The sequence below is a fragment of the Heterocephalus glaber genome, unplaced genomic scaffold (assembly GCF_053883595.1).
Source record: "Heterocephalus glaber isolate CG9 unplaced genomic scaffold, H.glaber_assembly_v1.0 deba00001538, whole genome shotgun sequence".
Classification (NCBI taxonomy): domain Eukaryota; kingdom Metazoa; phylum Chordata; class Mammalia; order Rodentia; family Bathyergidae; genus Heterocephalus; species Heterocephalus glaber.
This window is the reverse complement of record NW_028258333.1, coordinates 15,660,365-15,674,125: the sequence shown is the minus strand read 5'-3', so window position 1 is coordinate 15,674,125 and position 13,761 is coordinate 15,660,365. Positions and strand designations below refer to the sequence as shown.

General features: G+C 34.1%; 1 pseudogene; it reads right to left on the bottom strand.

Moving 5' to 3' along the window:
• Positions 1-12,380: 12,380 nt before the first annotated feature.
• LOC101697730 (GTPase NRas pseudogene) lies at positions 12,381-13,257 on the bottom strand (annotated as a pseudogene).
• Between the last annotated feature and the right edge of the window lie 504 nt (positions 13,258-13,761).

Here is a 13,761-nt window from a genome sequence, read left to right as displayed (position 1 = left end):
TAATCAAACGCCAGTTGATTACAGAACATCGCAAACTGGCTTTCCAATAGATACCGTGAAGTGATTATTTTAAAAATTTAAGTAGCGCTTATCTCCACATTTTATCACCTGATTTCCTCACACAATGTTCTTCTTCCTACAAATATGGACAACCCTATCTTTGCAGTTGTTGAAAAGAAATCACGTGAATCAATCTTGGAACAAAATCTAATATGAAAATCAGTAATTCTTTCAAAATCTGAGACAGGTTGTTGTTTATGTATGCCAAGCATTATTCTCTCTTCTTCCCTTCACATTTGGTAAATGCCATAGTCTACACTGGGCTCTACAGAGTCTTACGATAGATCATTTCCTCGAGTGGCTCACATCATCATCTCCTGTCACTTCACCGCTTTCACTGTTTTAGGCACAGAGATCTCTTTGCCAATAATTTGGAAGGCTTATTATCATTTTGGGATTGTTGTATGCTGTTTCATCTAGAATACTGTCTGAACAAATACCTACATAGTGTACTCTTATTTTTAAGTTTGTTTAAACTTAATCTTCAGGTTGGGTCCTATACAGCTGATCCATCTGTTGTAGTCTTTTGCCATTCTGTATTTCTTTTGCCTGTCCTTTTTTCCAGCAGTAATTTTCATCTTCTAGTATCCTATAAAATTTAATAATATTTATCACTTGTTTTCTTAGCCTTTCTACAACATAGCTGTACTTAGCAGGGATAAACTTTATTCATGTGTTCTCCCTACTGGAAAGGAGGCTGGGGAAATTAATCAAGCTGTTAGTCCCAGAACAATAGAAAATGATCAAATAGAGTTTCACCAGCTTGTGATCCCAGAATTTCTGGGTCTGAGACACAGGATAAAGAGTTCAAAGCCAGCCTGGGCTACAAAATCAGATTCTGTTCCAAAAGAGGAATAGGAAATGTAATTTGTAGATCATCTGTCATTATTACAGTCTGCCTTACTTATGATCAATTATTTAAAATTTCTTCTCATACCTCAGGCACAATTATTATCAAAGAGAATAAAACATGATTACTATCACTACTACTGAATCACGATGTAGGATCTCTTATTAGTCCTCTGGATCCAGTTCAGGTGTGGATCTCAAGGTCTAGAAATTTATGAACTGTGTTTCTAGCTCCACCTGCTATTATTTTCCATCTCCTAATAACATTACCATGTATTTTAAGAGTATGAACTTAAATGGTTTCTAGTTTCTTGTGCTAATATTTCCCCCATCAATAATTTTCATGTCCTAATAATGATGAAGTTTGGGTGAAGGGGTGTACCTTCATGAAAGGGTGTTAAAGTATCATGAGACTGCTAATTTCCATTAAAGAATAGGGTCTGATTTTATTTTTCAGGGTTTTTTTTTTACTAGTATGTGTTTGTGGTACATAATGAAGATATCCCTCAGGAGAAGTTACCACATGGACATGACAAGTCTTAATTGTTTTTCATCACCTCCACTCTCCCTCATCTCTTGGTGCCCTTCCCTTTTGCAAAAGATCTATTTCCATATTTCCTGTTATCCTTTATTTTGCTCTTTACATATATTTTGGATTTCTAATATAAGATAAAATATGATCTATTTTTTCCAGACCCATAAATATTTCATACAACACTGCAAACCTAATTTATTTTAAGATATAATTATGTCTTATATGTTTCTTTGCCTCTTGTTCAAACACTTTTTTCTTTCAGTGATTGCTACCTTGAGATTTTAAGACATTAGTTTAAGTGTGCAATTTTCTAATCAAATATTGTTTGCATGGATAATCTCAGTAAGCCTATCCCACTCAGAGATATTTTAAATTAAGAAATACTACTCAGCTATATAAAGGATAAGTTTGAGTTATTTGTAGGACAATAGATGCACATTGAGACCATAATGTTAAGTGAAATTAATCAGGTACACAAACTTAAATATCATATAACTTCTCTTATATGAGTTGCTCAAAGTATAAATACCCAAAAGAGAAAAAGAAAAGATAGAATACAGAAAATAGGGAGATAAATCTTTGGTAAATGTAAGGGGATCTTGAGATGGAAAAGCTGGGGGGAGCATAAAATGAATTAAACTGTTATGTAATTACTCCTGGTCCCTACAATGATTGCAATCATTCTATATTGCAAACATGTACTAATACATATACAATATATTTACATTAAAAGCAAAATTGAAAACAGTATTCATAAAATACTTCAAATTCTTTAAAACATTTTATGTTTTACTCTTTGAATTCTGAAGTTGACTTTTCCAAACTCCTAAAATATGGCCTCTCTTAACTTCCTTTGAGTATTTCCTGCATTCTAGCTAAGTAATATTTCACTAAGATAAGTCAAAAAGAATTTTTTAGATTGTAACAGAGCACAAGTTAATTGTAAGGAGATGATTTTTAAAATAAAGAACAAATATGTAAATTGCATTCAGCTAGAATAACTTTTTCCTTGTGACCTAAAAATCTCTATTATTTCTATTTTATTTTTTATATTTTTTCTTTGTATATAACAAACAGGTGACATTATTGACATTTTATTATACTTCACTATTATTTTTAGTGAGTAAAATGTATTAGAACTAATACTTGATTTCCTTGTAGGAAACTTCTTTTTGTAAATCATTCGAATATATTTCATCCTTTCATATGTATAATGCATGTCATCAATGTGAATAACTATTTCCCTAACATGCTGATAATCAGTCATGACTTTAAAATCCATTTTAATTTTAACTTGTCATTCTTTTTTATGAGAAAATCAGCCCATTTTCATGTATTTATTATTAAACAACTTAATTTGTTTTCTATAAATTTTCAGTTCACATTCCATCCACTTATTGGATTACTGGTCCTATTCTAACTCTGATAGTAACTTATGAAAATCTGTTCTTTATCTATTGTATATATTGTGAATATTTCTGTCCCTTTTGCTAAATGAAATTTAGCAGTGATTTTCTTTTTGTGTGTGCAGACAACTTCAAAATTTTTGTATAGTCCAAATTACTATTCTCAAATTTTATAACTTTTTTCTGTCACACTGGATGTATGCATACACATACATAAATCACGACTCTTTCTCTGACTCTATTGACTTCCATTTACAATTATGAAGATTTTTTTCAATGCACGGGGCAAGCCTGAGTAAATTATTTTAAATGAAATGATTCATTCTTCCATATTAATCATCATGTGCTATATATCATAACACATCCTGTTGAAAACAAAAGCAATGCATCCCAGACTATGGGTTTTGCTCATTGAGGAAGAACAGAACTAGGAATCTTGAAGAGAATGTGGCATAATAATCAATTAATAATAATTAATTAATTAATAATAATAATTATTATTGTTTGCTAAAAATGAGGAAGAGATCACAAGAGATTTTAAAACAAATTGGTAGGCAGTTAAAGATTAGATTAAGTAGGAATATGTATATCATGCTCCTAATCTTGGATTTTATTCAAAATCAAATTAATCTTATTATATTTTTAAACTATGCAATTGTGTTTGGATTTTCTTTAGAAGTATCATGAAGATATTGAAATCCACTTAAGATGATATTTTTCCTTAAAATTGAGGCAGGTCATTAAGTTAATTCATGGCAATTTTTATTTAATATTAGAATATTTATCATCTATTTAATCATTTTAGTAAAGTGGCTCTTAATGGTTAATGCTATTCATCACAGTGCTTTCAAGCATCACAACTACTCTTTATTTTAACAAAATTTTAACATTTCTTAGCACGCTTTTTTTCCTTCCCAAATTTCAAGCTCAAAACTCAGAATGTGAAAGTGTTAAGATGTATTTTATGCCTAAAATATCTTTGGCTTTCCAGAAATGATTATCAGGTAATGGATTTCTTTATTTAATTTTATAAATGAGAATACAAGAAGCCATTATGTTTTTTCTTGATATGAGCAGAGTATTTAATTCAAAACTATCATGAGAGAGTTTGTTTATCCAACTGATCATTTAAAGAGAGGACAAGTTAACCTGGTTTTATTCTTTGGGAAGAGATGTATTAAATGCAAGCATACATATTACTATGAGTTTATAATTTTCAAAATTAAATCTACATGAGATCAAACACAAAGAGTAGTATAACTATGTATCACCTTCAACTCCTTCATCAATCAAGCAGAATATCTGGAATTTGGGGAGAAACTTTTTCAAGGAATAGTATGTGAAAAGGAAATGTTCACAATGTGTCTTATACCTAGGACACTCATGAATAAACATCACCAAATTGTATGTTACAATTCAGAGGGAATTCTATACCCTTCCATTTATACTAATAATCATGAAATACTTATAATACTTGGTGTATTTAGTCTTATACCACAATCTATAGAAATTTGTTTAAGTTTTAAATCAGTATTTTTGTGGAAACTGTAATATGTGAATTTTATCTATCTCAGTCATGATTTATAAAAAAGAAATATGAGATATTAACAAGGAATCAAACATTGTGTTTTTTTTAAACATCTAATATATTTCATGTAGGTAGCCTGGAAGAGATGTTATATACATTCCTCTCATTGCTTCTAATTCCTTGAATGGGCTCAATATTTTTTTGAGGGAATTATACGTATAAATATGACAAAAATTGATGTTTTGTTATCATCCCAAAGAATTCCAAAGTAACACTGATCATGGAAGCCCCCATTTTGCTGCAAACTATTACTAAACGTTGATGCAAAACCTTGGGAATACATAAGAAATTTAACTGTTTCTCTTAACTCTAGTCCTTGGGAATGTAATAAGTAACTTGGAATTCTGAAACTAAAATTGACAAAGTTTTAGACTTTAAGTTTTAATTGCTTAAGGAATTGCTATTGCTTTTGATTACAGTGAGATCTGCATATTCTAGGTTCATTATTTTTAAAAATTTCATTGAGCCTCAAGAGGCTGTTTTGTTTATGAAAATAGCACCAATAATCCCAATTTTTCTATTCTAGTAATAAACATACTTATAAACCAACTCAGGACATCCATTTTTCACATATTTCTAAACATTATCTATATGAATTATGTCTTCAGAACTGGCCCCCAGAAAGTGTACCACAGGGATATATTTTTTAAAACTGATTAGAATAGACCTGATTGTATAATATCAATGACCATCCTATCCATGAAATTTAAGGTCTTTTCCTGGGGTCAATTTTAGCCATATATACTTTTCTTTTTGTTGTTGTTTTTTTGTATTAAATTCTTTTATTGGTACATTGTAGGTATACAACACAATTACATTTCTCACTGGGAATTGTACCTTTACATAATGCATCTTGGTTCTTATTTTTTCCCCATTCCTAGCCCTCCCTTCATGCCCTCCACCCTTCCCTATTTACAAAGACTTTGTTTCCATTTTTTCCATTTCTCATCATTTTTCCTTTCCCTTCTTTCCTTTCCCCTGCCCCTCCCAATACCCCTACCCCTTTGGACCTTTTCTTCCTATTTTGCATTATCCATTATTCATTCTAATCATTGGTACATTTTAGGTATAAAATATAATGACATTCATCATTGGAAATTTGCACCTTTACATAGTCTCTCTTGGTTCTTATTTTTCACCCTTGCCCAGCCCTCCCTTCAACCCCTCCAGTCCTCCCTATTTACAAAGATTTTGTTCCTATTTTTCCATTTTCTCATATTAATCCCATTCCCTTCTATCCTTTTCCCTAGCCCTCCCACTTCCTTCCCCTTTGCCCCTTCTCTTCCTATTTCACATTACCTATTATACATTTAGCCCTTATTTACACTTTCAGTTTCTCGAACCAGAGAAACTATTCAGTATTTACACATGTGTGTCCTATTTCTTTCACTTAAGAGTTTTGCCTAAATGTGCATCCACTTAGCTATAAATGTCTCTAATTTCTCATTTTTTATGGCTGAGTAGTACTCCATTTTATCCAAAAAAAAACACATTTTCTTTATCCAGTCTCCAGTTGATGGGCATTTGGGCTGTTTCCAAGTTTTAGCTATTACAAACTGTGCCGCTATGAACATGGGCACACATATATCACTGTGGTATGATTCTTTTAATTCTTTGGGGAAGATCCCCAGCAGGGGAATAGCAGGGTCAAATGGAACTTCCAGTCCTAGTTCTTTGAGGTATCTCTATACTGATTTCCACAGTGGTTGCACCAGTCTACACTCCCACCAGCAGTGGAACAGGGTTCCTCTTTCCCCACAGCCCCGCCAGCATTTGTTATTGGTTGATTTCATAATAGCAGCCATTCTTTCTGGAGTGAAGTGGAATCTCAGTGATGTTTTCATTTGCACCTCTCGAATGACCAGTGATGTTGAACATTTTTTCATGTATTTATTTGCTATTTTTACTTCTTTGTCTGAGAAATGTCTGTTCATTTCAGATGCCCATTTTTGGATTGGGTCTTTAAATTTGGGAGGTCTGATCTTTTTAAATTCTTAATAGAATCGAGATAGTAGACCTTCGTCTGAGGAAGAGCAGGTGAAGATTTTTTCCCACATTGTGGGTTGTCTCTTCACACTGCTGGTGGTTTCTCTTGCTGTGCAAAAGCCTTTTAATAAGAAGAGATCCCATTTGTTGATTGTTTGTGCTAGTTCATGGGCAACTGAGGTTTTGTTCATAAAATCTTTTCCTACACCGATATCTTCAAGAGTTCTACCTAACCTCTGTTCCAACTGGTTCAGATTTTCTATTTTAGTATTTAGATCTTTAATCCATTTTGATTTTAGTTTAGTGCATGGTGAGAGATATAGGCCTAGTTTTAATCTTTGGCAAGTTGAAGCCCCATTTTTCCAGCAGCATTTATTAAAGAGGTTGTCTTTCCTCCAGTGAGGGTGTTTGGCTGCTTTGTCAAAGATGAGATGACTGAGTGTGTCTGGCATTGTTTCTGCATCTTCTAATCTGTTCCACTGCTCCTCAGGTCTGTTTCTTTGCCAGTACAATGCTGTTTTTATCACAGTAGCTTTGTAGTGGAGTTGCAGGTTGGGGATTGTGATATCCCCTGCCATGTCTCTGTTACCTAGAATTGCTTTTGCTATTCTGGGTCTCTTCTTGTTCCAAATGAATTTTTCGATTGTTTTCTGGAGGTCTATGAAGTATGCTGCTGGGATCTCAATTGGAATTGCATTAAATCTATATAGCAGTTTTGGAAGTATGGTCATTTTCACTATATTAATCCTTCCTAACCAGGAGCAGGGGATGTCTGTCCATTTTCTGATATCATCTTCAATCTCTCTTTTCAGAGTGCCATAGTTTTCAGAGAAGAGGTCTTTGATTTCTTTCGTTAGGATGATTCCTAGATATTTCAGTTTTTTGGATGCTATTGTGAAAGGAATTATTTGCTCTATTTCTCTCTCAGTGAGTCTGTCATTGGTGTTTTCAAAACTCTTAAAGATTATTGAGATCAGAAGTCTTGAGCTGCAGAGTTCTGAAAATCTTCTATAAGCAGTCATCTAGAGGTGCATTGGTTCCATTCAAAAAGCAGAGAACAAGATCCAGATTATTAGAGGGACAAACTGTGAAATCTATGTACACTGACGTAATTTCCCCATAACTGCTTTCTATTCCTTTTGTTAATTTAAGATTTTGTAATATTAATACACATTGTTTACATACACTACACATTCTTAAAGTGGCTTTTTGATTTATTGTACTTTATTTGGGATGACTGCATTATCAACTTGCACAATGGGATATATTTAACTGAAAGGAATGAACAGACTTTTGCAGGTCAGTGCATTTTCCTATGGGCTTCCCCTGGTAGCAGTTTCTCTGAATAATCAGTTGACATCCTCTAAAATATAGCTCAAATTCTTAAGTAGCTATTTATATGGTAAATAACATAAGAAGACATTCAGGAATCTAAATTTTTATTCACCAGAAATTTTTGTTTATTTTATTTTCTTCTCCAGTCTCTCCAATTTATTCTTTACTGTAACCCTGCACAGTTGGAAGAATGCTTGACATAGTTGTGAAACTAGCAAGAGAAGTCAAGCATCCTTCACAGATAGAGAATTGCTTGCCAAACAGGCTGTTAAATCAGAAGTTAATTTAGAATAAGTCAGGAGTTATCAATAAGGAAAATGTGCTTTTTAGAAGTACAATATTGTGATTACATGCCTACAGATCTCTGATATTATTTACCTCTCTAAGAATATCTGAGGTTCATAAACATTTATAAATGTAGCTGCACTGGGAAATGATGCCATATGTCTCAGTGGGCTCTTCAAACTGGAGATAATATCTGCTGTCCTGGCTTAATTTAGAAACTGAGTCTTGAGCTTCAAATGGAAAATCAGGCACTTTTTACAATACCTTTCTTAGTATTTTCTTCATTGCCGTGTTTGACTATGTAATCTTCAGATTCTTTAATGCTTCTGTACATATGCTACCTTAACAAAATAATCCAAAAATAAAAAAGATCCTCCAGGTAAAGAACAGAAAAATCTGATACTCACAGAGATTAAATAAAATATCAAATCCTTAATGCATAATCATACTTCATAAAAATGAAGAAGTAGACTGACAAGTAGATTCTCCAGATGTTGAAGTTTTAGCCTTTAAGTTAAGCCAAAGAATGACCAAGAAATGATTGATACTAAGGAACAAATCCATCAACACATACATGAATTAAAATCATTAAGTCATTATTACTATTCAGTTACTTAGGTTAGTATGGTTCTATGATTCTAACTAACACTTTTTTCAGAAAATTTAAAGTTAATTAACATTTATAATTTGTTTCAGAAACTTCCTGAAATTATCTACTAAAAATAGTCAAATTAGGCTCAGTGACTCCTTAAGACTTGTTTTGAAGCATTGACTTTAAATTCTGAACCATTTGAATGCATACTGAAATACTCCTCTTTGCTGAAACTAACTGCTTGCCCTCAAAAAGTATTCTACCCATTTCCAAGCCTTTTTAAGACACAATTAAGATTCTGTCAAGTATTTATTATCATGATTTTGGTAAGTATTAAATTCCATTTTCTTTTTTTTAAATTACTTCCAGTTTTTATTTTTAAACATTATTTAAGAAGCAAAACATTCAACCAAAGTAAAAAAAAATAGGATGGATTAATTTACATTAAAATAATCAATTTAAAATATCAGCCCTTTCATCTAGGGCCAAGGAGGCTAATAGTCCCCATTGTTTAAGCAGAATTGCACAACGGATATTTTTAAGCACAGATGGCACAGAAATATAGAAGTCAGGCAACGCCCTCTTTTCTCTCCACAGTAGAGATCAAACACTTGCTTCTCAGTCAGTACTTGGACTTTTAAAAATCAATTATATTCTGAAACACATCTAAAACTGACCTGATGAGCAGACTTTTAAAACAATTCTTATTGAAAACAAATACTTTAAAAATAATTTTGTGGCACATTAGACTGTGAAGCAACAGCAAACATGAAAAATAATGTACAAGTATTATCGTCCTTTGTTTCTAGAAACCATTCGAATAAAATATTTTCCCAATTATCTTTGCTTCTTATAATGTATTAGCAGAGATGAATTACAAGAAGCAAAATGCACCAGTTTTTGGTTTTTGGTAGCTGCCAGCTTAAAAGTTCATGACTGTAAATACAAAGAAAAATATGGTTATGCTTACAAATACTGGCCTGGGGGGGCGGGGACAAATCTCTCATTTAAGGTTTTTGTCTATCTTTGTTTTCAAGTCAGGACAAAAAATCACAGCAGTTTAAAAGATAATGAAAGGTTAGACAAGAGACCCACTAAAATAGATTAATTTGATTTACTATATGCCCACAGAACCAACTGTCTGTTACCAAGCTAATATTCCACAATAAGCAACTGGAGCAAATACAATATTGAGCAGATTTGGATTAGGCATGGCAGCCTTCAGACAGAACATCTTATTTTCATACTCTCCAATATGCAACCTTAGAAAACACATACACATACAACTAAGTCATAAAGAAATTACATAATTTCTGGCAGCTGGCCAGGCACTTATACTGGAGAAAGTGGAGATTCTAAGGTAAACTAGATTTTCAGCCATGGAAAACATACTCCACAAACTACATTTTATACCACACCTACTTAACTTACTCTGCTTTTAACACTAAGTTTGTCACTCTGTTGTGCCCAAATTCACACCTAAGTGTAACTTTAAAGAAGCTATTAAAAGACGATTTTCAAGTTTAAATTCTGGCTCCATGTGGAAACTTCTGTGCTTAGAACATACTTGAGAAAACTATAGTATAGACACACAGCATACAAAGGCTAAGGGTACAAGAGCCTAAAGGAGTAACTGTCTTTCTTTCTAATTTGGTGTTGAATTTAGTAGAATTTTTAGAAAAAGTTAGACTGGTAGTCACAAAAGACACTTAGAACCAGTCTCCCAGAAACTTAGAACATGTCTGAGGTGATAAACCTGGCTACCTCAGGAAAATGACCAACCAATGCCTGAAAAGGGGCAGAAACAAAGCAGCAGAGTTGTTTTTTGTTTTTGTTTTTGTTTTTTGTACCAGAGATCAAACTCAGGACCTTCCGCTTGGGAGGCAGGCGCTGGAATAACTGAGCTAAATCCCAGGTCCTAGCAGAGTTTCCAGACAGTGAATGCTCCCGGGATTAGTACTTAGGAGCACAACTCTAGGTTTATTGTCTTTTGGGCACAGGACATGTTTCTTCCCCTCTTCTGAATTAATTTCAAGGTAATGTGAAATTTGGTTAATAAATAAAAATTCATATTAGGAGACAAAGGACCTCTAAGTACTTAGATATAAGAACAGAAAGTTGCCATTTTAAAATTAAGTCTTTCATCAAGTTATCTAGTTTTCATTAGAGTTACCAGGGCTGGGCATGCAGCTCATGGGCAGACTACTTGTTTATCATGTGTCAGGCCCTGGGTTTGTTCCCCAGTACTGACAAAAAGGAGCAAAAATTACCAGGGTAATATTTGCAAACGAAAATACCAAGCCTCCATACCTTCATAACTGACAAGTTAATTATATTATTTTATTCTTTTCTCAAATAGCAATTTCAATCCAAAGGCTATTTCTTGTTTTGAACAAATTTATCAGCTTTTGTTTTCTGAAATGCAGGCTAATTTATAAGCATGTGTTTTAAACCCCTTAAAAACATTATACATAAAGAAAATTTTTTTAAAAATTGATCTGAGAGTCAGGCATGGTGGAGCATGCTTATAATCGCAGCACTCTCAGAGGCTGAGGCAGGAGGATAGCAAGTTTGAGCGCACCTTGGGCAATTTAGTGAGACCCCATCTCAAAATATAAAAGGGCTGACAGTGAATGGAGAAGGGGACTGAGGGCAGTTATATACATCATTAAGAATATATACATAGTGAAAATATAATCTGTCTGTTAATATATTTGAGGTTTGAAAAATCACCAATCAGATTTAAAATAAGCCAACATCACCAAATTTTGCAATATTGGAATAACTGCAAATCTAAGTTTTCTGGTATGACCCAAATTTATCAATATGCTAGAAGAAATAAATTAAATATTTGTAGGTAAGTAACCTATAAAAAGGAGAGATGAGATAAAAATTAAGTGAAATTATTTATAATTGTTTCCAATTTCATCTTTTTCTGGGGAAATCCCAGAAATAGGCCTCTGGAAAACAATCTTCATATGTGTAAGAAATGGGATCTGCTATTTTTTTTTTTTAATTTGGTACCAGGGATCAAACTCTGGTCCTTGTACTTTCGAGGCAGCCAGCAGAACCACTGAGCTAAATCCCCGGCCCTGGGATCTGCTATTATATAGGTGTATCTTTCCCTCAAAGATAGATGGGTATATTTTCATACATAATGGTTGAGACCTCTATTCTGCTTAAGGACTATAAAGGAAGTCTATAAACCACTTCTACAAAAAAGGCACTTTGTTGTCAAAGTTGGATTTAATTTCATAAAATGGAGAAGACCAGGATAGACTCAAAAGTCCGTGTTCACCTTTGTATTTACCATTTTCTTTTCAGTACTGGGGACTGAACTCAGGAGCACTAAACTAACCCAGCCAATTTATTCCTTGTTGAGACAGGGTCTCACCGAATTGCCCAGGATGCCTTTGAACTTATGATCCTCCTGCCTTAACCTCTCAAATGGTTTAGATCATAGGCATGTGCCACCATACCTGGCTTCACTTTTGTATTTATGAACACAGAGCAGATGCCAAGTTGTAAAATATAGCTGATAACCCTACAAACCAACCAATGAGCAACATAATTATATTCTTGGCAAAACAGTACTTCACAACATTTCTCCAAAATCTAACATAGGTCCCACGTTCAAAAATAAAAAGGAAAAGAAAGATCACCAGCAGTTGCTACTTTAGAGCCCAAAAACTTTTTAACAGAATTTCATGTCTACAGTTCTGTCTTGGTTCTGTTTCAGAGCATGAGTTGCTTATTGGATAAAAACCTGGGTGGCAGAGGTATTTGTTTTTGTTGGGGAGAGCCCAGGGCAGAAAACTACTGGGGAATTAGCAAGAGGTGCATTTCTCTGGTCAGACGACTAAATGAGGAGGTAGTTATTTTGAGAAGTTCTCAAGTGGAGACTGTCCTCATATACTGAGAGTTGGGGAAATAGCAGGAGCTTCTCTGAGATGAAGAGAGCAACAGGGATACTTCTCCTCCCGGGAAGTCAGGACCAGGGTATCATTGCAGCTTTAAAGTGGCTCTTTTCTGGCAGAACTTTGTAAGTATCTTGTTACATCACCACACATGTCAACCCCATACAACCTTGAGCCCCATCATCACTGCTGTTGAGCTTTTTCATTCTGTACTGGCGTATTTCTCTCACAGGTGTGTAAAATGCATCTTCAACACCCTGTCTGGTCTTGGCTGAGGTTTCAATGAATGGAATCCCGTAACTCTTGGCCAGTTCATGAGCTTGTTTTGTATCAACAGTTCTTGGCAAATCACACTTGTTTCCTACCAGCACCATAGGTACATCATCCGAGTGTTTTACTTGCTTAATCTGGTCCCTGTAAAGGTAAACATCTGCAAATGATTTGATATTATTGATGGCAAACACACAGAGGAAGCCTTCGCCTGTCCTCATGTATTGGTCTCTCATGACACTGTATTCCTCTTGTCCAGCTGTATCCAGAATGTCCAACAGACAGGTTTCACCATTTATAACCGCCTGTTTTTGATTAGAATCCTCTATGGTGGGATCATATTCATCAACAAAGTGGTTCTGGATTAGTTCGATTGTCAGTGCACTTTTCTCAACACTACCTGCTCCAACCACCACCAGTTTATACACAGTCATTGCATACCAGCAAGAACCTCAAGCTCTGCTGTCCTAGCTTCAGACAGATTTAGGATCTCAACTGGGAAAAACATTGAGGACCCCGGGACCGCCATGAACAGCCCCTATCAAGGAGCGGCACTTCTGGCCCACCCTCTACTCCATTTTCTTTTCATCCAGAGATTTTTCTGATTATACTACTGGAGAGCCAACATTTGGCATTTCAAATCTTTTGGTGGAAAAAAAAAAAAAACAGATGCAAGAAAATCAGGTCGGGATTTAATACCACAATTTATTTTGGTGACAAGAGTGAGTAAATTGAAAAACATACTTTCCTCGTGTAGTTAAACTTTTACCAGATGAACAATTCCATATGCATAAGAAAAATGATTTTTCCAATGGAATAATGTAAAAAACTGTGTATACATATGAGTCAAAAACACTGATAGAAATACACTTATTTTTATACTCATGATATATTTTCATAAAATTTAAAGTACCTTACTAAAGAAACTAGGAGAGGTG